Below are 22011 nucleotides of genomic sequence, written 5' to 3' on the forward strand. Positions count from 1 at the left end.
CTCCAATATACATACAAAACCAAAAAAACCCGCTGCCGTCGAGTCGATTCCGACTCACAGCGACCCTATAGGACAGAGTAGAACTGCCCCACAGAGTTTCCAAGGAGCCAACTGCTAATAAACTGCACAAATTCAGTTAGACATTCTCAGAAGAAAACATAAATATGAGAGATAGAAAAATAATTTTATTGCCACAACAGCCCTGGCTAGTTCTATGCTTATCTAGGTTGAGCGACCAGTTGCGTAAAAGAAGTTCCAAATTTTATTTTTAGATGACTATGAGAAAAACATCCACAGGGACATACATGGGACATTTCTCTCATGTTTTTATTTAAAACCGGTATTTCATTGCTTAAGTGTTTTGTCATTTTGTGCATTCTGGATAACATCATTTTGGGAAATGCTAGCTAGAACTAGTCAGATTGTGTTGTTAAAATCTAGTTCAGTTCAATTCAATTCCATCCAGCAGATACATTATTGGGCAATTACAATGTGCTAAGCACTTCCTTAGACACAGAGCAGAAGATGAGGGTGGGGCGGAGCACAAAGAAGGTCACATTATAGTTCCAGAAATATGCATGTAATATCCAGTATAATGTAGTTTGTGAAACATTGTTGTTATCATTGTTAGTGCTGTCAAGTTAATTCTGACTCGTGGCAACCTCATGTGACAGAGTAGAACTGTTCCATAAGGTTTTTCTTTACCTGAGCAAATTGCCAAGGCTTTCTTCCCAGATGCCTCTGGGCATGTTTGAACCGCCAACCTTAAGGCTAGTAGCTGCGTTTAACCCTTTGCGCCACCCAGGAACTCCCTGTGCAATATTAGGAGAGAATGTTTGTGGAGAACAGAGGAGAAGCACCATTTCCATGCTATCCTAAGGGAGAAGGTCAAGGAAGAATCCTTGGGGGCAGGGGGTGGAGGGGGCATCACAGGGAATTCTGAAGGGTGAATTGTTTCTTGAGCTCTAGATAATCACAATAATAAAATGATCCCATTCTTTTCCCTACCAAAGGATTTCTTGATTACATTTTAAGAACTCATTTTCAATATTTAGATCTTTATATTCCCCTTTCTCATGTTTTCCTTACTTATGTAATGATTTCAGTTTCCAACACAAACCAATAATCTCACTGTTCCATTATCACTCCTACCTTTCATAAAAGGATGGGAAAGGACAGAAGATGTTTGGAAAGGAAAATTTTAATTTGTCCTGGAAGTTCCAGAAACTTAAGTAACAATCAGAAGAGCCAAGAGTATCCTATGAATGAGAAATATCAAAGGATCTCAGAGTTCTAAACAAAAACTAAATTATGTTTTCTAAGTATCCATCCAGTTCTCTAATAATTCTCATCTCTTTCTTTTCCTATTTACTGCTTCCTCCTCCTGGTCTAATTTTTGATTATTCTACCTATACCAAAATTAGAGAATTTTCAGAAGTTTCTGAATCTCATCAAGAGAATTAATTTAAATGGATTATGGAAAGGGTCTTTTTAATCTAATATTCATACTTATTCCTAACGCTTACGTTTCACAAAACTGAAGATCAAGTTCTTCTTGACTATACTCTGGGCAGTTAAGAGTTTCTAGTGGAATGGAACTGAATAGAAGTACTCAGTGATTTGTGTGTGTGTGATACTAAGTAATCTAGAGATGATTCAGAAGGACTGTAACATACACAGATCTTTTTATGAAAATGTGTGCATTTGTCTGAGGAGAGGTTCATAGCTCTCATCAGATTTTCAGAGAGGAAAAAAATTGAGAACCATTTTATCAGAGGTAATGATGCTTACATAATTAAGGGCACTTCATTATTTGAATGGTTACAATACTAAATCCATTTCTCATCAAGTTCCTCTTTCTTTCAATGCTTATTTCTCCCTGTGACGTTAGACCTTTCTCTTCTACTAGTCACAAGAGCCTGTTAAGGAACCAAAGTCAGGAAATCACCATACATTATGAATTTGTATTCTTCTCATGTAATGATGGAAGGAATGATGGCAAAAAAAAAAAACTGGAATACAGATGGAGCTGGATTGATGCTCTTCTTCATCTCCTTCAGTCAGTCAGTAACTCAAGACAGGGGTCACCATGGGTCAGAATTGTCTCAACGGCGACTAACAGCAACAACAGAGTGTAACGCACCTCTTTCTCCTCAACCTCTGTGTATTCCTTCCATCTTCTTTTGATGCTTCCCGCATTGTTCAATTTTTTGCCAACAGAATCCTTCAGTATTGCAACTCAAGGATTGAATTTTTTCATTAGTTTTTCAGCTTGAGATAAGCCAAAAATGTTCTTCCCTTTTGGTGTTCTAACTCTAGGTCCTTGCACATATCATTATAATAGTTTACTTTGTCTTCTTCAGCCTCCCTGTGAAATCTTCTGTTCGGCTCTTTTATTTCATCATTTCTTCTTTTTCCTTTACCTAGTCTACATTCAAGAGCAAGTTTCAGAGACCCTTCTGACATCCACTTTGGTCTTTTCTTTCTTTCTTGTCTTTTTAATGACCTTTTGCTTTCTTCATGTATGATGTCCTTGATATCATCCCAAAACTTATCCGGTCTTCAGTCATTAGTGCTCAATGTGTCTAATCTATTCTTGAGAGGGTTCCTAAATTCAGGCGGAACATACTCAAGGTCGTACTTTGGCTCTCATGAACTTGTTTTAATTTCTTCAGCTTCAAGTTGAACTTGCATATAAGCAATTGCTGGTTTTTTCAGCAATTGGCCCCGGCCTTACTTTGTCTGATGATATTGAGCTTCTTCATCATCTCTGTGTACTCTATCCAGCAAGGTTCATATGTATAGTCACAGTTTGTGTTACTGAAAAACAATATTTTCAATGAATAAATTGTTGGACTTGCAAAGTTCTATCATTTGATCTCCCATGTTGTTTCTATCCCTAAGAACATATTTTCCAGCTACTGATCCTTCTTTTTTGTTTCCAATTTTTTCAGTCCAATCACGAGTAATGATCAATGCATCTTAATTGCATGTTTGATCAATTTCATAATGCAAAAATTTGTAAAAAAAAAAAAACCTTCAGTTTCTTTAACTTTGGCCTTAGTGGTTGGTATGCAAATTTGAATAATAGTCATATTAACTGGTCTCCCTTGTAGGCATTGTACAAAAAGAGATTGGTCAATGTTCAATCATTTCAGGGGGCAGCGTATGATCAACAACCAATGGTACCGAAGGAAGAAGTCCAAGCTGCACTGAAGACATTGGTGAAAAACAAGTGTCCAAGAATTGATGGAAAACTGATTGAGACATTTCAACAAACAGATGCAACACTGGAAGTCCTCACTCCTCTACGCCAAGAAATTTGGGAGACAGCTACCTGGCCAACTGACTGGAAGAGATCCCCATACCATATTTTTAAGCTAATAACAACTGACTTCTGCATTTGTTTGCCAGCCGTGCTCCCCTCTCTGAGGCACCCTCATGAGCACAGCCACGCTAATCCTCTTCTATTTGTTGCTGTAAAAACAACAAACAAAAAATTAGCATAGCGATCTTATGGAAGTACCTCATGGGGGGAAGGCACATGTTATTCCCATAAAAATATGGTGTGTGCCTATTCCAAAGAAAGATGAACCAGTTGAATGTGGACATAATTGAACAATATCATTAATATCACATGCACGTAAAATTTTGCTGAAGATAATTCAAAAACAGGTGCAGCAGTACGTAGAAAAGGAACTACCAAAATTCAGGCCAGATTCAGAAGTGGACATGGAACCAGAGATATCATTGCTGATGTCAGATGGATCTTGGCTAAAAGCAGAGAATACTAGAAAGATGTTTACCTGTGTTTTATTGACTATGAAAGGCATTCGACTGTATGGATCTGTCTTAGTCATCTGGTGCTGCTATAACAGAAATACCACAAGTGAATGGCTTTAACAAAGAGAAATTTATTTTCTCACAGTCTATTAGGCTGTTGTTGTTGTTAGATGCCATCGAGTAGGTTCCAACTCATAGTAACCCTATGCACAATAGAACAAAACACTGCCCGGTCCTGTGCCATACTTATAATCATTGTTACGCTTGAGCCCATTGTTCCAGCCATCTCACTGAGGGTCTTCCTCTTTTTCCTGACCATCTACTTTACCAAGCATTATGTCCTTCTCCAGGGACTGATCCCTCCTGACAACATGTCCAAAATATGTAAGACAAAGTCTTGCTATCCTCGCTTCTAAGGAGCATTCTGGTTGTACATCTTCTAAGACAGGTTTGTTCATTCTTTTGGCAGTCCATGACAAATCCAATATTCTTCACCAACACTACAATTCAAAGGCGTCAATTCTTCTTCAGACTTCCTTATTCATTGTTCAGCTTTCACATGCATATGACGCGATTGAAAATGCCATGACTTAGGTCAGGCACACCCTAGTCTTCAAGGCGACATCTTTGCTTTTCACCACTTTAAAGAGGTCCTCTGCAGCAGATTTGCCCAATGCAATGCCTCTTTTGATCTCTTGAGTGCTACTTCCATGGCCGTTGATTGTGGATCCAAGTAAAACAAAATCCTTGACAATTTCAATCTTTCATCAGTTTATCATGATGTTGCTTATTTGTCCAGTTGTGAGGATTTTTGTTTTCTTTATGTTGAGGTGTAACCCATACTGAAGGCTGTGGTCTTTGATCTTCATTAGTAAGTGCTTCAAGTCCTCTTCACTTTCAGCAAGCAAGATTGTGTCATCTGCATATCACAGATTGTTAATGAGTTTTCCTCCAATCCTGATGTCCCATTCTTCTTCATATAGTCCAGCTTCTTGGATTATTTGCTCAGCATACAGACTGAATAGGTATGGTGAAAGGATACAACTTTGAAGCACACCTTTCCTGACTTTAAACCAATCAGTATCCCCTTGCTCTATCCAAACAACTGCTTCTTGGCCTATGTACAGGGTCCTCATGAGCACAATAAGTGTTCTGGAATTCCCATTCTTTCCAGTGTTATCCATAATTTGTTAAGATCCACACAGTAGAATGTCATAGCACAGTCAATATCCTTCTGGTTTTCTCTGCTTTCAGCCAGGATCCATCTGATATCAGCAGTGATATCCCTGGTTCCATGTCCTCTTCTGAAACCAGCCTGAATTTTTTGCAGTTCCCTGTCGATATACTGCTGCAGCTGTTTTTGAATGATCTTCAACAAAATTTTGCTTGCATGTGATATTAATGATATTGTTCTATAATTTCCACATTTGGTTGGGTCATCTTTCTTGGGAATAGGCATAAATGTAGATGTCTTTCAGTCAGTTCGCCAGGAAGCTGTCTTCTATATTTCTTGGCATAGATTTTTATCAGCTTCTGCAGTCTGAAATTGATCAAACATGCGATCAGGATGCATTGATGATTACTGGTGATTGGAACGTGAAAGTTGGAAACAAAGAAGAAGGATCAGTAGTTGGAAAACATGGCCTTGGTGATAAAAACAATACTGGAGATCAAATGATAGAATATTGCAAGGCCAACAACTTCTTCATTGCAAATACCTTGTTTCACCAACATAAACGGCAACTATACACATGGACCTCACCAGATGGAATATGCAGGAATCTTATTGACTACATCTGTGGAAAGAGACAATAGAAAAGCTCAGTATCATCAATCTAGTAGTCTAGAAGTCCAAATTCAGGGCATCAGCTCCAGGGAAAGGCTTTCTTTCTCTGTTTGCTCTGTAGGAATGCCCTTCTCATCAATCTTTCCCAGAACTAAGAGCTTCTCCACACAGGAACTGGGTCCAAAGGACACACTCTGCTCCTTTCTTGGTGGTATGAGGTCCCCCTGTCCCCCCACCGCTTGCTTCCCTTTCCTTTTATCTCTTGTAAGATAAAAGATGGTGCAGGCCACATCCCATGGAAATTCCCTTTACATTGGATGAGGGGCGTGACCTTAGTAAAGGTGTTTCAATTCCACTCTAATCCTGTTTAACATAAAATTACAATCATAAAATGGAGTACAATCACACAATACCGGGAATCATGGCCCAACCAAGTGGGGGGACACATTTCAATCCATGACAGGATTGTAACTAATTATGGGTAACATTGCCAAGAATGGGAATTCAAGAACACTTAATTGTGCTCATGTGGAACCTGAACATAGATCAAGAGGAAGTTGCTGGAACAGAACAAAGAAATACTTCATGGTTTAAAATTAGGAAAAGTGTGAGTCAGCATCGTATCCTTTCACAAAACGTATTCAGTCCGCATGCTGAGCAAATAATCCGAGAAGCTGAATTACATGGAGAAGAATGAGAAATCAGAACTGAAGGAAAACTCATTAACAATCTGTGATATGCAGATGACACAAGCTTGCTTGCTGAAAGTGAAGAGGATTTGAAGGACTTATGATGAAGATCAAAAACCAAAGCCTTCAGTATGGATTACATCTCAATATAAAGAAAACAGAAATCCTCACAACTGGACCAATAAGCAACATGATGATAAATGGAGAAAAGATTGAAGTTGTCAGAGATTTTATTTTACTTGGATCCAAAATTAATGCCCACGGAAGCAGCAATAAAAAAAAAAAAAGCAAATGATGTACTGCATTGGGCAAATTGGACAAACACCACAGATTTTGTATTTCAGCTGCAGGTAACTGACAGATATCTCGTAAATGTATATCTGCCACTCCACTGTGCCCAAAGTGCTCAAATCAGATGTGACAATGAAGTAAAGAGTTGGTGGTGGTTTAGCAAACACATTTGAACATATACATTCACATTTATGTGAAACTTTTCCTTCTCAGTAGTCACCTTAGAATGGCTCAATGTCAAAATCTTTGTAGAACATTTTCAAATCTGGTTTGGTCTCATTAGCATAAAGTAAAGGTTCTCAACAAAGGCTGAATGTTGAAATAAACTGGGAGACTTAAAAATTGTTGATGCCAATATTCTATCCAAATATACTAATTTAGTTGGACTAAAACAATGGTTCTTATTCTAGGCCATCTGTAAGAATAAGCTGTGGGTACTTCTAAACATACACATACCTGGTCTCTACCTTCTGACATCTGAGCATGAATCTCAGGGGTGATACCTACACAATTGCAATTTCCAAAGTTTTTCAGATGATTCTACTATACAGTCAGGAGCTGAGACTCACTAGTCTATATTCACACTTCATCACTGGCCCAAAAGATCAGTAGCCATATCTATTCAAGGAAATGACCTCCATATGACTGTTGATTTTTTTCCAAATATTGAATCTATCCCTCATAACATTGAAAAGAATTTGTCACAGACCTTAACATTATAGCAAAAATAAAAATGTTGCCTTAGTACAAATCAATTCATAACCCTAACAAACGATTTCTTTTTAGGGACCAACACTCTACTTATTATAAATAGATATTTCAGATGAATATGCCCTATTTTGAAGTCTTCAAAATAGCCCAAATTTATGAATGCTACTAAAATATATGGTTTAGTCCACAAAATATATAATAGAGTATGAGTGAAGAACTACAAAGCCACAAGAAAGTATACCCTCGGGCAGTTTGTCTAGGCTTACTCACTATTAATACAAATAACAGCTAATAGTTATAGAGTAATTATTATATGTGATAAGTACAGTTCTACCTGAAAATTTTATTTGCATTATGGAATTTAATTCTCACAGCTGCTTTCTGAGATAGATACTATCACTACCCTCAAATTACAGACTGGAAAAATAAGGTTCAGGGAGTTTAGGTGATGCTTCTGTTCATCTGCTTCATAGAACTCTGATACAGAAGTAAAATTAAAAATTACTACAGGCCATAGACTTTCAGGATGATACAAAATAGTCAAGGCCATGACCCTTCTGCCTATAAATTCCGAGGTGTTAGTGTACAACTTTACTAAACATATTACAATACCGGTGTGTTAACTCTATATCTTGTATCAGATAAATCCATTGCCTAGCAAGCCTCAAAGCCCACAGTGAGATCTTTCCCTTTCAAAATGTATTATATCCTTCATTCTCTCAGTAGAGATGGTAAAGAACATTTAAGATAAGTTTCTAGGGAAACAGTGACTCAAAATTTGTACAAAGCAGTTTACTCATATTAAAAGAAAATACATACCACATAAACACACACACACTCACAATCCACTCTGCTGAGACATCACTGATTATTCAATGATTTATCATTATTATATAGTATTTCAGCTGATGTCAAATGGACTAGGAATGTTTTATTCACCCAAATCACAGACTGTATGGGCAGAATAATGGCCTTCTAAGGTGTCCACGGAAACCCCGGTGGCGTAGTAGTTAAGTGCTATGGCTGCTAACCAAAAGGTCAGCAGTTCGAATCTGCCAGGCACTCCTTGGAAACTCAATGGGGCAGTTCTACTCTGTCCCATAGGGTCGCTATGAGTCGGAATCAACTTGAAGGCAGTGGGATTGGTCTGTTTTTTTTTTTTTTTTAAGATATCCACATTCTAATACCCAGAACCTGTGAATATGTTGCCTTCATGGCAAAAGGGACTTTGCAAATGTGATTAAGGACCTTGAGATGGGAAAATTAATCTGGATTACCTTGGTAGGTCTAATCTGATCATGTGAATTCTTATAAGTAGGAGAGAAGAGAGGGTCAGAGAAATGGGACTTGAGAAGAATTCAACCCACCTCTGCTGGCTCTGAAGATGAAGGAAAGAAACCATGAGCCAAAGATATAGGCAGCCTCTAGAGACTGGAAAAAGCAAGGAATCTATTCTCTTCTAGAGCCCCCACAATGCAATATAGCCCTGCTGACAGCTTGATTTTGCCCAATGAGATCTGTGTTAGACCTTCCACATTTTATAAGATAATAGATTTGTATTGTTTTTAAGTAACAAGGTTTCTTGAGGGCTAAGGTGCCCCTGACCCAAGCCATGGTATTTTCAATCACCTCATATGCATGTGAAAGCTGGACAATGAATAAGAAAGACCAAAGAAGAACTGAGGCCTTTGAATTATGGCGTTAGCGAAAAATACTGAATATACCGCAGACTGCCAGAAGAACAAACAGATCTGCCTTGGAAGACGTACAGCCAGAATGCTCTTTAGAAGCAAGAAAGTCTCACCTATTTTGGACATGTTACCAGGAATGACCAGTCCCTGGACAAGGACGTAATACTTGGTAAAGTAGAGGGTCGGTGAAAAAGAGGAAGAACTTCAACAAGAAAGATTGACACAGTGGCTGCAACAATGAGATCAAGCATAACGACAATTGTGAGGATGGCACAGGACTGGGCAGTGTTTTGTTCTGTTGTACTTTGGGTTTCTATGAGTTGGAACTAACTTGGTGGCACCTAACAACAAGTTTCTGGTAATTTGATATGACTGCAATAGAAAACTAAAACACTAGCATAGAGAAAATCCTAGTTCTTTCTTCTTACCATAATGTCTTCAGTTCTAAGTAGAGATAATAGTGTAGAATGTTGGAATGAATACATCCCCCTTGTTAGCTCTGACGGTTTTAAAAATCTTATGCTACTCTTCATTCTCATTTAAAATTGCCAGCAACAGTAATGTCAATAGTTGTATTGTCATTTGTTTAAATTCCCTGAATTCCATTTTTTTTTTTGTGTCGTTGCATATAGTCTACTGAACAAACATTAACTGAGGTCCTGCAGGCCTAAGGAACTTTCATGAAGGATACATGGCAGTTTCTTACTTGTAATTAAATATTATGTAAAATAAGGTTTTTTGATCCAAAATAGGAGAAACTCAAGCCATTTTCCTGAATTTTTTCTAAGTTCCATCTATGTAGATAAAAATATTATTTACTCACTTTATTTTTTCCTAGTTTCTTCCTCTCAAAACTTTATTTAAAATGAGTATACATACCATGAATAACACAAACTATAGAAGAGACAGACCCTGGTAAATTTCAGAAAATAATGAAAATACAACAAAATTTTGAAGTCATAATTTAACAAAATTTATATTTATCACGATCTTTGTCATATATTACTATGGAAAATGATATATAAAAATAAAAGAAACAGAGGCAGGATCAGCCACAGGTTGGGAATAGGTGATTGGGGTTTATTATAATATTCTAACTGCTTTTACGCAGGTATGAAATTCTTCATAATATAAAGTTTAAAAACTACTAGAGGTTAGAAGAGTGACCACATATTTTTAACCTGGTGATAATTTAAATGAAAGTTCACAACAACAGTTCCCCTCCTCCCCCACCCCTCCCCCAACCCCATGAATTGATTCTTGTATCTGGTCTTCTCTTTTGTGTTTTTCATGTTATAGACACCCTACTTTGGACATTTGCAGGTGATACAACCTTCCTTGCTGAAAGTGAAGAGGATCTGAAGTACTTACTGATAAAGATCAAAAACTACATCAAGAAAACAAAAATCCTCAGAACTGGACCAGTAAGCCACATCACGATAAACGGAGAAAATAATGAAGTTGTTAAGGATTTTATTTTATTTGGATTCATAATCAACACCCATAGAAACAGCAGTCAAAAAATCAAATGATGTATTGCATTGGGCAAATCTGCAAAAGACCTCTTTAAAGTGTTAAAAAGCAAAGATGTCACTTTAAGGACTAAGATGCTCCTGACCCAAGTCCTGGTGTTTTCAATTGCTTCATATGCTTGCAAAAGCTGGACAACAAACAAGGAAGACTGAAGAAGAACTGATACCTTTGAATTACAGTATTGATGAAGAATATTGAATATACCATGGACTGCCGGAAGGACGCACAAATCTGTCTTGCAAGAAGTACAGCTGGAATACTCCTTAGAAACAAGGATGGCAAGACTTTGTCTCACATACTTTGGACATGTTATTAGGAGGGATCGGTTCCTGGAGAAGGACATCATGCTTGATAAAATAGATGGTCAGGAAAAAGAGGAAGACCTTCAACAAGATGGATTGACACAGTGGCCCAACAATGGGCTCGAGCGTAACAATGATTGTGAGGATGGCACAGGAACAGGCAGTGTTTCCCTCTGTTGTACAGAGGGTTGTTATGAGTAGGAACTGATTTGACAGCACCTAACAAAAAAACAACACTTTGAACATTTATTACTTGACCCCTACATTACTACAATTAACTCATACCTAATATCCTTTACTTTAGGGTCTCCTCAAAGCCATCCCTTTTACCACTCACATGCTAGTCTTTACAGCATTCCAGCATGCATAAAGTATAGAAGGACATTGTATATGTGAATTTTTCCTTTCTGCATTTAATGTTCTTCACCTTCTGGCTCACACTATTTTTTTTTTTAATTCTCTTTTTCTTTTCTTTTTTACTGCGCTTTAAGTGATAGCTTACAAATCAAGTCAGTCTTTCATACAAAAATTTATATACACCTTGCTATTTATGTACTCCTAGCTGCTCTTCCTCTGATGAGACAGCACACTCTTCCTCTCCACTCTATTCCCTGTGTCCATTCAGCCAGCTCCTGTCCCCCTCTGCCTTCTCATCTCACCTCCAACAGGAGTTGTTGCCAACATAGTCTCCTGTGTCTACCTGAGCCAAGAAGCTCACTCCTCACCAGTATCATTTTTTGTCTTGTAGTCCAGTCCAATCCCTGTCTGAAAAGTTGGCTTTGGGAATGGTTCCAGTCTTAGGCTAACAGAAGGTCCAGGGACCATGACCTCCGGGATTCTTCTAGTCTCAGTCAGACTATTAAGTCTGATCTTTTTACAAGAATTTTAGGTCTGCATCCCACTGCTCTCCTCCTCCATCAGGGATTCTCTTTGTGTTCCCTGACAGGCCAGTCATCGGTTGTAGCCAGGCACCATTTTGTTCTTTGGATCTCAGGCTGATGTAGTCTCTGGTTTATGTGGCTCTTTCTGTCTCTTGCGCTCATAATTAGCTGGTGTCTTTGGTGTTCTTCATTGTACTTTGCTCCAAGTGGGATGAGACAAATTGATGCATCTTAGTTGGCCACTTGCTAGCGTTTAAGACCCCAGGTGCCACTCTCCAAAGTGGGATGCAGTATGTTTTCTTAATAGATTTTATTATGTCAATTGACCTAGATATCCCCCGAAACCATGGTCCCCAGACCCTTGCCGTTGCTGCTGTGGCCTTTAAAGCGTTTAGTTATTTAGGAAACTTCGTTGCTTTTGGAAACCCTGGTGGTGTAGTGGTTAAGTGCTACAGCTGCTAACCAAAGGGTTGGCAGTTTGAATCCACCAGGCACTCCTTGGAAACTCTATGGGGCAGCTCTACTCTGTCCGATAGGGTCACTATGAGTCGGAATTGACGCGATGGCACTGGATTTTTTTTTTTTTTTTTTTGCTTTGCTTTTGGTTTAGTCCAGTTCTGCTGACCTCTCCTGTATTGTGTGTTGTCTTTCCCTTCACCTAAAATAGTTCTTGTCTACTATCGAATTAGTGAATACCACTCTCCCTCCCTCCTCACCCACCATCAAAGAATATTTACCGTGTTTAAACTATTTCTTGAATTCTTATAATAGTGGTCTTATACAATATTTGTCCTTTTGCAACTGACTAATTTCACTCAGCATAATGCCTTCCAGATTCCGCCATGTTATGAGACGTTTCACGGATTCATCATTGTTCTTTATTATTGTGTAGTATTCCATTTTGTGAATATACCATAATTTATTCATCCATTCATCCACTGATGGGTACCTTGGTTGCTTCCATCTTTTTGTTATTGTAAACAGTGCTGCAATGAACATGGCTGTGCATATATCTGCTCACATGAAGGCTCTTATTTCTCTAGGATATAGTCCAAGGAGTGGGGTTGCTGAATCATATGGTGGTTCTATTTCTAGCTTTCTAAGGAAGCATCAAAATGATTTCCAAAGTGGTTGTACCATTTTGAATTCCCACCAGCAATGTATAAGTGTTCTAGTCTCTCTACAACCTCTCCAACATTTATTATTTTGTCACAGTATTCATTTTATGCCCCTCTAACTCAACAAATGCTAGAAAGTTCAGTCTCCTCACTCTCCTAAAATGGACATCCTGCTGCAGGTGGACTATTCTTCCCATTTATTCCATCCTAGCACCACTCATCTGTCAGTTTGTGCTGCTGTGGTGGCTTACATACTGCTGTGGTGCTGGAAGCTATACTGCAGGTATTTCAAATACCAGCAGAATCACCCCTGGTAGACAGGTTTCAGCTGAACTTCCAGACTAAAACTAACTAAGAAAGGTCTGATAATCTATTTCCAAAAATTAGCCACTAAAAACCCTATGGATCACAATGGAACATTGTCTGACGTAGTGCTAGAAGATGAGCCCTCTAGGTTGAAAAGCACTCATAATACACAGTGGCCGCAACAATGAACTTAAACATACCAATGATCATGAGGATGGCACAGGACCGAGCAATGTTATGTTCTGTTATAAAGGCATCATGAGTCAGTGCCAACTTGATAGCAACTAACTACAACAAAACCACTCTTTTAAGATCAATTCATTTCCCTGAATAATTGCTTTTGTTTTGAATATTTGAAATAAATAGATTATAAAAGTGTGTGTGTGTGTATCACATGTACTTTATCTTAATAGTTCTACATGGCATTTACTTAATTCGACCAAGGTAATAGTGTCAATTACTCAGGAATTTGTTATTTGAATAATTAAAAAGAAAGGACCTGATAAGAGTTCTCTCCTTCCTCAAGACTAGTTTTTGGCACTAAATCCAAACCAAGCTTTATTAACTCTACCATTTTGAGGTGTTATTTAGAAATAGTGGCCAATTTTTTGGTTGTTTCTAAGTATCCCTGTAAGGATAAACATCAAAATGATAAAGATGTTAAGAAATATGAAATGACTGTTCTTCTTTCTTCCTCTTACAGTTGAGAATCCAGTGTCTTTTTGAAATACTTTTCCCCGCTGAGGACTAAGGCTGCCTAGAATGTGATAAGCCTATTGAGTCCTAAGAATTTACTCTGGGGCCATTGTCCCTTGTAAAATGCTTTCCATAAAGCTCTGCCTGTGTTAACCTCAAAGGAACAAAACTTGCCTGGGGCCAAGGCCTCTACAGCACGTCCATGAAAATCAGAGGTAGAGAGGGTGTACCATAAGAATATACACATCCATACAAGGGCCCCTTGATGGGCTAAACAAAATCTCCTGTCTAGGGCATCATGAGATTAAGGGTAAAAATGCACTTCTACTTGAAAACACAATCGCATTATCTAATAGAAAATCTCTGTCACCAGTGAAAGTTTTTTTTCCACCCAGAGTACTTTTACTCTGAAATCACTAAATATTGTAGTACTTTAATTTCCACTGAGTTAAGTTAGCTTTTTGCATCTGGGTTTTACCACTCTTCTTGCTTTTCTTGAGAACTGGGCTACTCAGACAAAAATCTAGAGAAATTTATGGACCACCTTGAAATCTATTTGTGCTATCTACGTATCTAGGCTGCTGTAATAATCTTGATGTAGTTCTGGAGTTATTTCTATGTGTCATTTAATAAACACTTCTTAGCCCCTTTCCTTTGTAAATTCTTTCTTTGGCATTCTTGTCACTACTCTTCTTATTCTCCCCTTACCTCTTTGACTACAAATTCTTTCCCCAGCCCAGGAATTAATGTTGATTTTTCCAGAATCTAGTCTCTGACATGTGCCAAACAAACTCTGTCTCATTCCTTTCACAGTTACTCTTCTACCTCTTTAGCTTCCAAGCACCTCATTTTCTCCCAACCAACTCTCTCCTGGTTTAATTCCCTGCAGTGTTCTGCTAGGGCATCACTGAGATACTCTTTCACATTCAACTTCTTTCCCAAAATCCCAACTCTGGGTCAGTGCAACAGAGGGCTGCTTAACACTACTGAAAAAACAGAACAACCATGCCTAAAGTGCGTACAGACACTTATCATCTCACATCCACTGGCCCTCAAGTGCTAGTCTACAAGTTCCTATTCAGCTTCTTTTCACATTCCCCCTCCAGCTACGCCTAACTTTAACCTTTATTGAAGCTTCCTACTAAGCCTCACTTAATCGTGCTCATGTAAAACCTGCACACGGGCCAAGAGGCAATCATTCAAACAGAACAAGAGGATAGCAAGGGGTTTCAAATCGGAAAACGTGTGAATCAGGGTTGTATCCTTTCACCATATTGATTCAATCTGTATGCTGAACAAACAATCCAAGAAGCTAGACTATATGAAGAATATGTAGCATCAAGATTGGAGGAAGATTCATTAACAAACTACAAAATGCAGATGACACAATCTTGTTTTCTGAAAGCAAAGAGGATTTGAGCATTTGCTGATGAAGACCAAAGACTTCAGTATGAATTTTACCTCAACATAAAGAAAACAAAAATTCTAACAAGTAGACCAATAAGCAACATCATGATAAATGGAGAAAAGGTTGAAGTTGTCAAGGATTTCATTTTACTTGGCTCCTCAATCAACACCCATGGAAGCACCAGTCAAGAAATCAAACAACGTATTGCGTTGGACAAATCTGCTTCAAAAGACCTCTTTAAAGTGTTAAAAAACAATGATGTCACTTTGAAGGCTAAGGTGTGCCTGACCCAAGCTACGGTATTTTCAATCACCTCATATGCATGCGAAAGTGGGACAATGAATAAGGAAGGCTGAAGAGGAATTGATGCCTTTGAATTATGGCATTGGCAAAGAATATTGAATTAACATGGACTGCCAGAAGAATGAACAAATCTGTCTTGGAGGAAGTACAGCCAAAATGCTCCTTAGAAGTGAGGATGGTGAGACTTCGTCTCACATACTTTGGACATGTTATCAGGAGGGACCAATCCCTGGAAAAGGATATCATGCTTGGCCATGTTGAGGGTCATGAAAAAGAGGAAGACCCTCTATGAGACGGACCGACACAGTGGTTTCTAACAATGGGCTCAACATAGTAATGATTGTGAGGATGCCGCAGGACCGGGCAGTGTTTTGTTCTATTGTACATAGAGTTGCTATGAGTGGGAACTGACTCAGCGGTACCTAATGACAACAACTAAACCACACCCCCTTACACTCATAAAATGGTATTGCCTGAGAGAATAAAGATGAATAGGTGACACTTCCCTCAATTTCCTTTGTCATCACCTATAAACTTACTGGCATCTGTTCCCACTTCTCTCCCCATACTTCTGTCTTCGTGGAAAAGGAGTCTCTCCTTCTGTTCAAGGTGATATTCTTCAATATACTTTAGATCCCATACCCTTTTGCCTTTAGGGACCCCACCACATCTAGCATGTATACTCGGCTACTGCATCTTTAACCTTTCTTTTTCTCAACTGTCTTTCCCTTTCAGCATAAACGTGCTCAAGTTAAACATGTTTAGGTTAAAATTTTTAAGAAGGTCTTAGACTGCATTCTCCACCCTATAAATAATCACATAGGACTTGTTTGAAATTTTTCTCAAGCAAATCCTTGTTTTAAAGAATCACTTCTCACCCTTGTAAGTGTGGAAATAAATCATTTGTGTATACTTGAAACTACCTACTGTGATTTTTATGGAAATAACAATGGCACTTCAACAATAGAGCTGAGGGTGGGAGTACCAAATGTTATAAATACATCACTGATAACGTCAGTGTATTTCCTTTGTCTTCCCTGTGGCTGCCTCTGGGGAAATAAAAACTCTGTTACATACTAACTTGAATTCCTGTCATTGTACTTCGTACATCAGTTTCTTTAGTCTCAGGCTTATGGCCTGTCGCTGAGGTTATCATCCATTGTGTCACACTCAGCCACTGACATAGAGTTGAAATACATGGAAAAGACCTTTTCCCCCATATACTAGAAGGAGAGGAATATGATTCATGAGCTCAGCAATAAATCAGAGTGAACCAAAAGCAACGGAGCAGTAGGGCAAATCTAGGCTGGAAAACCTAAAGATTTCCAGAGGAAACAATATTAAATATAAACCCTTTCCTATGTGTTGATAACTATATTTATTTCAAGTTTCTAAACCATTGAAAGTGATGACACATCTTAACTTTGCAACATGCCAAATGCATCATTTCCTTCCCTTTCCCCTCTACGTCACACCGTCTACCTCCCCACCAACATTTAAGGAAAAAGCTGAGAACAGCAAGCCCTACAAGATAATACTATAGAACTTTCATTTGCCTTATCTTGAGAGATTTTTGGCTTTTTTTTTTTTTTAAGTGACAACTGTTCTACAGAGAAGCAGGTGTGTAATTTCTCTGCATTTTTTTTTTTTTTTCTTAACCTGGTTTCTGTGATGCCATTATGAGTACATACTAGTTCAGATACTTCTGGCTTTTAAGAGAGTCTTGCTTTGTAAGTATTAAGGCTTGAGATATGAGTCAGGGTTTGTGGTGCAAAAAAGCTGCAGAAAAGACTAATGATGTCAAATAGCAGCCAAGCATGCCTGTGTTAGTCTGAAAATTCCAATATCTGTGTCTTATTTGAGTCTGGTTCTGATGCTTGCTTTGTCTTTTCAGACTGTTTTCTCTTGCCTTTTAGCATGCCTCGTAATATTTTGTTGAAAGCTAGACAATGTGTTGGGTAATAGGAATTGAGAGAATACTCCTTTAGTGTGAGATTTTATGTTAACCTCTTTAGGAGCTGGGCTTTGCATTTAACGTTTTTTTTTTTTTTTTTTTTTTATAGCCGTAGGTGCCAGGGACTTCAGATTCCTCTAGTGCCCTTGCTGTCCTGTTGATCTAGGGCTTCCTCGGAGAGAGAGAGCCTGAGTCTTGTTGCAGCTCCCTCAGGCATTGTTCACTCTTGTTGCATTGAAGCCTGGTTTCTGTGATTTCTGCTCCAGGTAAGCAAATCTCAGCTGTCTTAGATGCATCTGTCTCTCTAGATTTTGCTGTGACAGTATGTCCTGTGATTCCATTTCTCCGAATACCTCAAGCTTGATTTTCAATTTGTTCAGTTTTTCTTATTATTATGGACAGGAGTAATGATTTCTAAGTTAGCTGTTGAAGTGGAATCCCGAAATCCATATGACTGACTTCGAAATGACCAAATACCTTCATTTGTTCATTCTTTAATCAAAAAGGAGCCAAATAATCTTCCCATGATCTTCCTAAAAATTAAAATAATAATAATAACTTAGCCGTGGGGAAAAGGATCTATTTTCAAAGCTAAGAATAAAAAGGAGCTATACAAAAGCATAAAATGCCCACACGTACAAATCAATAAAACCAAAAATCCCTGAATTTGAAGGTATCAACACAGGATAGCACCACAAGAGCCACCAGTTGTCCTTATAAGATAATGGGTGTTGGATTTATTGTAACTCCCAAGGTATTCACTCAGCTATTCACTAGCTACATCCTTTCCAGTATTTCACATTTGGGAATTTCCCTAACAAAACATAAACTTTAGCATACCGACTTTTCCTTTATCCTTGGGCAGTTGTAGCAAAAATACTGTACTGGTAACATTTTTTTTTTATTAGCTTTTATTGAGCTTCAAGTGAACGTTTACAAATCAAGTCAGACTGTCACATATAAGTTTATATACACCTTACTCCGTACTCCCACTTGCTCTGCCCCTAATGAGTCAGCCCTTCCAGTCTCTCCTTTCGTGACAATTTTGCCAGCTTCCAACTCTCTCTATCCTCCCATCCCCCCTCCAGACAGGAGATACCAACACAGTCTCAAGTGACCACTTGATATAATCAACTCACTCTTCATCAGCATCTCTCACCTACCCACTGTCCAGTCCCTTTCATGTCTGATGAGTTGTCTTCGGGAATGGTTCCTGTCCTGGGCCGACAGAAGGTTTGGGGACCATGACTGCCAGGATTCCTCTAGTCTCAGTCAGACCATTAAGTATGATCTTTTTATGTGAATTTGGGGTCTGCATCCCACTGATCTCCTGCTCCCTCAGGGGTCCTCTGTTGTGCTCCCTGTTAGGGCAGTCATCGATTGTGGCCAGGACCAACTAGTTCTTCTGGTCTCAGGATGATGTAGGTCTCTGGTTCATGTGGCCCTTTCTGTCTCTTGGGCTCTTAGTTGTCGTGTGGCCTTGGTGTTCTTCATTCTCCTTTGCTCCAGGTGGGTTGAGACCAATTGATGCATCTTAGATGGCCGCTTGTTAGCATTTAAGACCCCAGATGTCACATTTCAAAGTGGGATGCAGAATGTTTTCATAATAGAATTATTTTGCCAATTGACTTAGAAGTCCCCTTAAACCATGGTCCCCAAACCCCTGCCCTTGCTCTGCTGACCTTTGAAGCATTCATTTTATCCCAGAAACTTCTTTGCTTTTGGTCCAGTCCAATTGAGCTGACCTTCCATGTATTGAGTATAGTCTTTACCTTCACCTAAAGCAGTTCTTATCTATTAATTAATCAGTAAAAAACCCTCTCCCACCCTCCCTCCCTCCCCTCCTCGTAACCACAGAAGTATGTGTTCTTCTCAGTTTATACTATTTCTCAAGATCTTATAATAGCGGTCTTATACAATATTTGTCCTTTTGCCTCTGACTAATTTCGCTCAGCATAATGCCCTCCAGGTTCCTCCATGTTATGAGATGCTTCATAGAATCGTCACTATTCTTTATCGATGCGTAGTATTCCCTTGTGTGAATATACCACAATTTATTTAGCCATTCGTCCGTTGATGGACACCTTGGTTGCTTCCAGCTTTTTGCTATTGTAAACAGAGCTACAATAAACATGGGTGTGCATATATCTGTTTGTGTGAAGGCTCTAATTTCTCTAGGGTATATTCCGAGGAGTGGGATTTCTGGGTTGTATGGTAGTTCTGTTTCTAACTTTTTAAGAAAATGCCAGATAGATTTCCAAAGTGGTTGTACCATTTTACATTCCCACCAGCAGTGTATAAGGGTTCCAATCTCTCTGCAGCCTCTCCAACATTTATTATTTTGTGTGTTTTGGATTAATGCCAGCCTTGTTGGAGTGAGATGGAATCTCATCGTGGTTTTAATTTGCATTTCTCTTATGGCTAATGATCGAGAGCATTTTCTCATGTATCTGTTAGCTGCCTGAATATCTTCTTTAGTGAAGTGTGTGTTCATATCCTTTGCCTACTTCTTGATTGGGTTGTTTGTCTTTTTGTGGTTGAGTTTTGACAGAATCATGTAGATTTTAGAGATCAGGCGCTGGTCGGAGATGTCATAGCTGAAAATTCTTTCCCAGTCTGTAGGTGGTCTTTTTACTCTTTTGGTGAAGTCTTTAGATGAGCATAGGTGTTTGATTTTTAGGAGCTCCCAGTTATCTGGTTTCTCTTTGTCACTTTTGATACTATACTAGTAACATTTTTAATTTAGTTTAGTAGTTAGGCAAGACTCAGCCTAACCTCTGAGATTGGCTCCAGCCAACTTTAAACCAAGAATTCTCTAACATCTAGCTAAACTGGATGACTTCCTGTTCACTGAATTATACCTTGGCACATTTCTTCAAGCTGTTTCCTTCTGTTTAGAAATCTTACTCCTTCCACTCTACCTTTGGAAATCTTACTCGTCTTTTAATTAATGATACCAACCTCATAAATCTATCCAACACAAAGTGAGAGTTTCTGTCTTTGAAATACACATGGCTTTATTTATGTCTCTGTTATGCACTTAATATATTCTGCCTTTCATTTAAATTTAGTTGCACTTACTTTATGTCTAGTAAATGAGTTCTAATTTCTTTTAAGATGTGTCCTATGCTTGGTGCCTTATACATGTCAAAAATTGTCAGTCTAAAGAATAGAGGGAGAAGATCAAGTTCAAGCTGGGAACAGTGAGTTACTAGGGCTCGTTGAATTATATAATCTCAGAGTTGATAGGAATTGCCCAGTTCCAAGGCAACATAATAGATGGATATACTTAGGGAATGGATCCCACTGATAACAAGGCTCCTACTTTTTATTGGCTCAATACTCAGGACCCAGAATGCTCTAACACTCTTTGAATAATATTCCCCTTGGAGTGTTATTACTCACACTGAGACTCATTGTCCATCTTCCCATCAAGTCACATACCTGGTAGATCTTCCTAAAGTTCACTCCCACAAGACTGGCATTTTAACATCCAAAAGGTCATGGATTATGGAAAGTTAAAGACCTTAACATGCAATCTGTTCTCCTGAGTGTTTAATTAAGTTTGAAATAAAGCAGGTGATCCCATGAACTTCACTATTTAGATTCTATTAAGTGGTCATTTAGCCTGAGCTTGAACGCATCCAGTGTTGGGGTTTCACTTTCTTGGGTCTCTTGAAATTTCTTGTCTCCCAAGATTCTTTCACATTTGTTAGCTCTATCTTCTCACAACAACCTCGTATCTATTTTATAGATAAGGAAGTATCTACTTTATAGATGAGGATCAGAGTAGAAAAGAAGAAACAGGGCCAAAGTTTAAAAATTTTGATACAGAGATAAGAGGTGTTGGTGATTGGAAGCCTCCTAACTATGGGCTGTAGGGCAGGGACAATTTCATTTAAAAAAAATCAGCCAGTGGAGTTCTTAATTCTCATCATGTGAAACCACTGTGCTGCTTCTTGAATCTCTTCCTACGCTTGGCTGCACTGACTCTCCTCAGGCTTCTCTGACAATTCTTTCTCAGTCTTTTTTTGTGTGTGTGTGTGGGATTGCTTCTGCACTCCCTCACCATACCCATCCTGGACCATAGGATACAAATCTATGGCTGATAACCCCTAAACATATATCCGAAAACATATCTCAGACTCACACATCCAATTTGCAACCAGACATCACACCTGGATCACTCAGGAACCATAATCTAAACTAGTCCAAAACTGAACTGATGGCCTTTCCCCCAGACATTCTGGGTTTCCTCTTAATGAATAGTACCAAGCATGCACCTTTAGCAGAATATTATCTTAACTTCTCTTCTCATTTCCTTAACTCATGGAGACCATGTCTTGTGAATTCTGAGTCAAAAACAAACTCCTTAACCTACACCTATGCCCTCTCCAAATGTTCTAAGCCAGGGTCTCCTCATCTTGCTCATGAACCATGGCAACTTTCACCAGACTGCTCTCTGTATATCAAGACTTACCCCTAACAGACAGACACACCAAATCCATCTATTAGTTGGTAACGAATGAGATTTTCTGACAAACTAATCTGCTTGTGAC

This window comes from Loxodonta africana, chromosome 17 (genome assembly GCF_030014295.1).
Source record: "Loxodonta africana isolate mLoxAfr1 chromosome 17, mLoxAfr1.hap2, whole genome shotgun sequence".
Classification (NCBI taxonomy): Eukaryota; Metazoa; Chordata; class Mammalia; order Proboscidea; family Elephantidae; genus Loxodonta; species Loxodonta africana.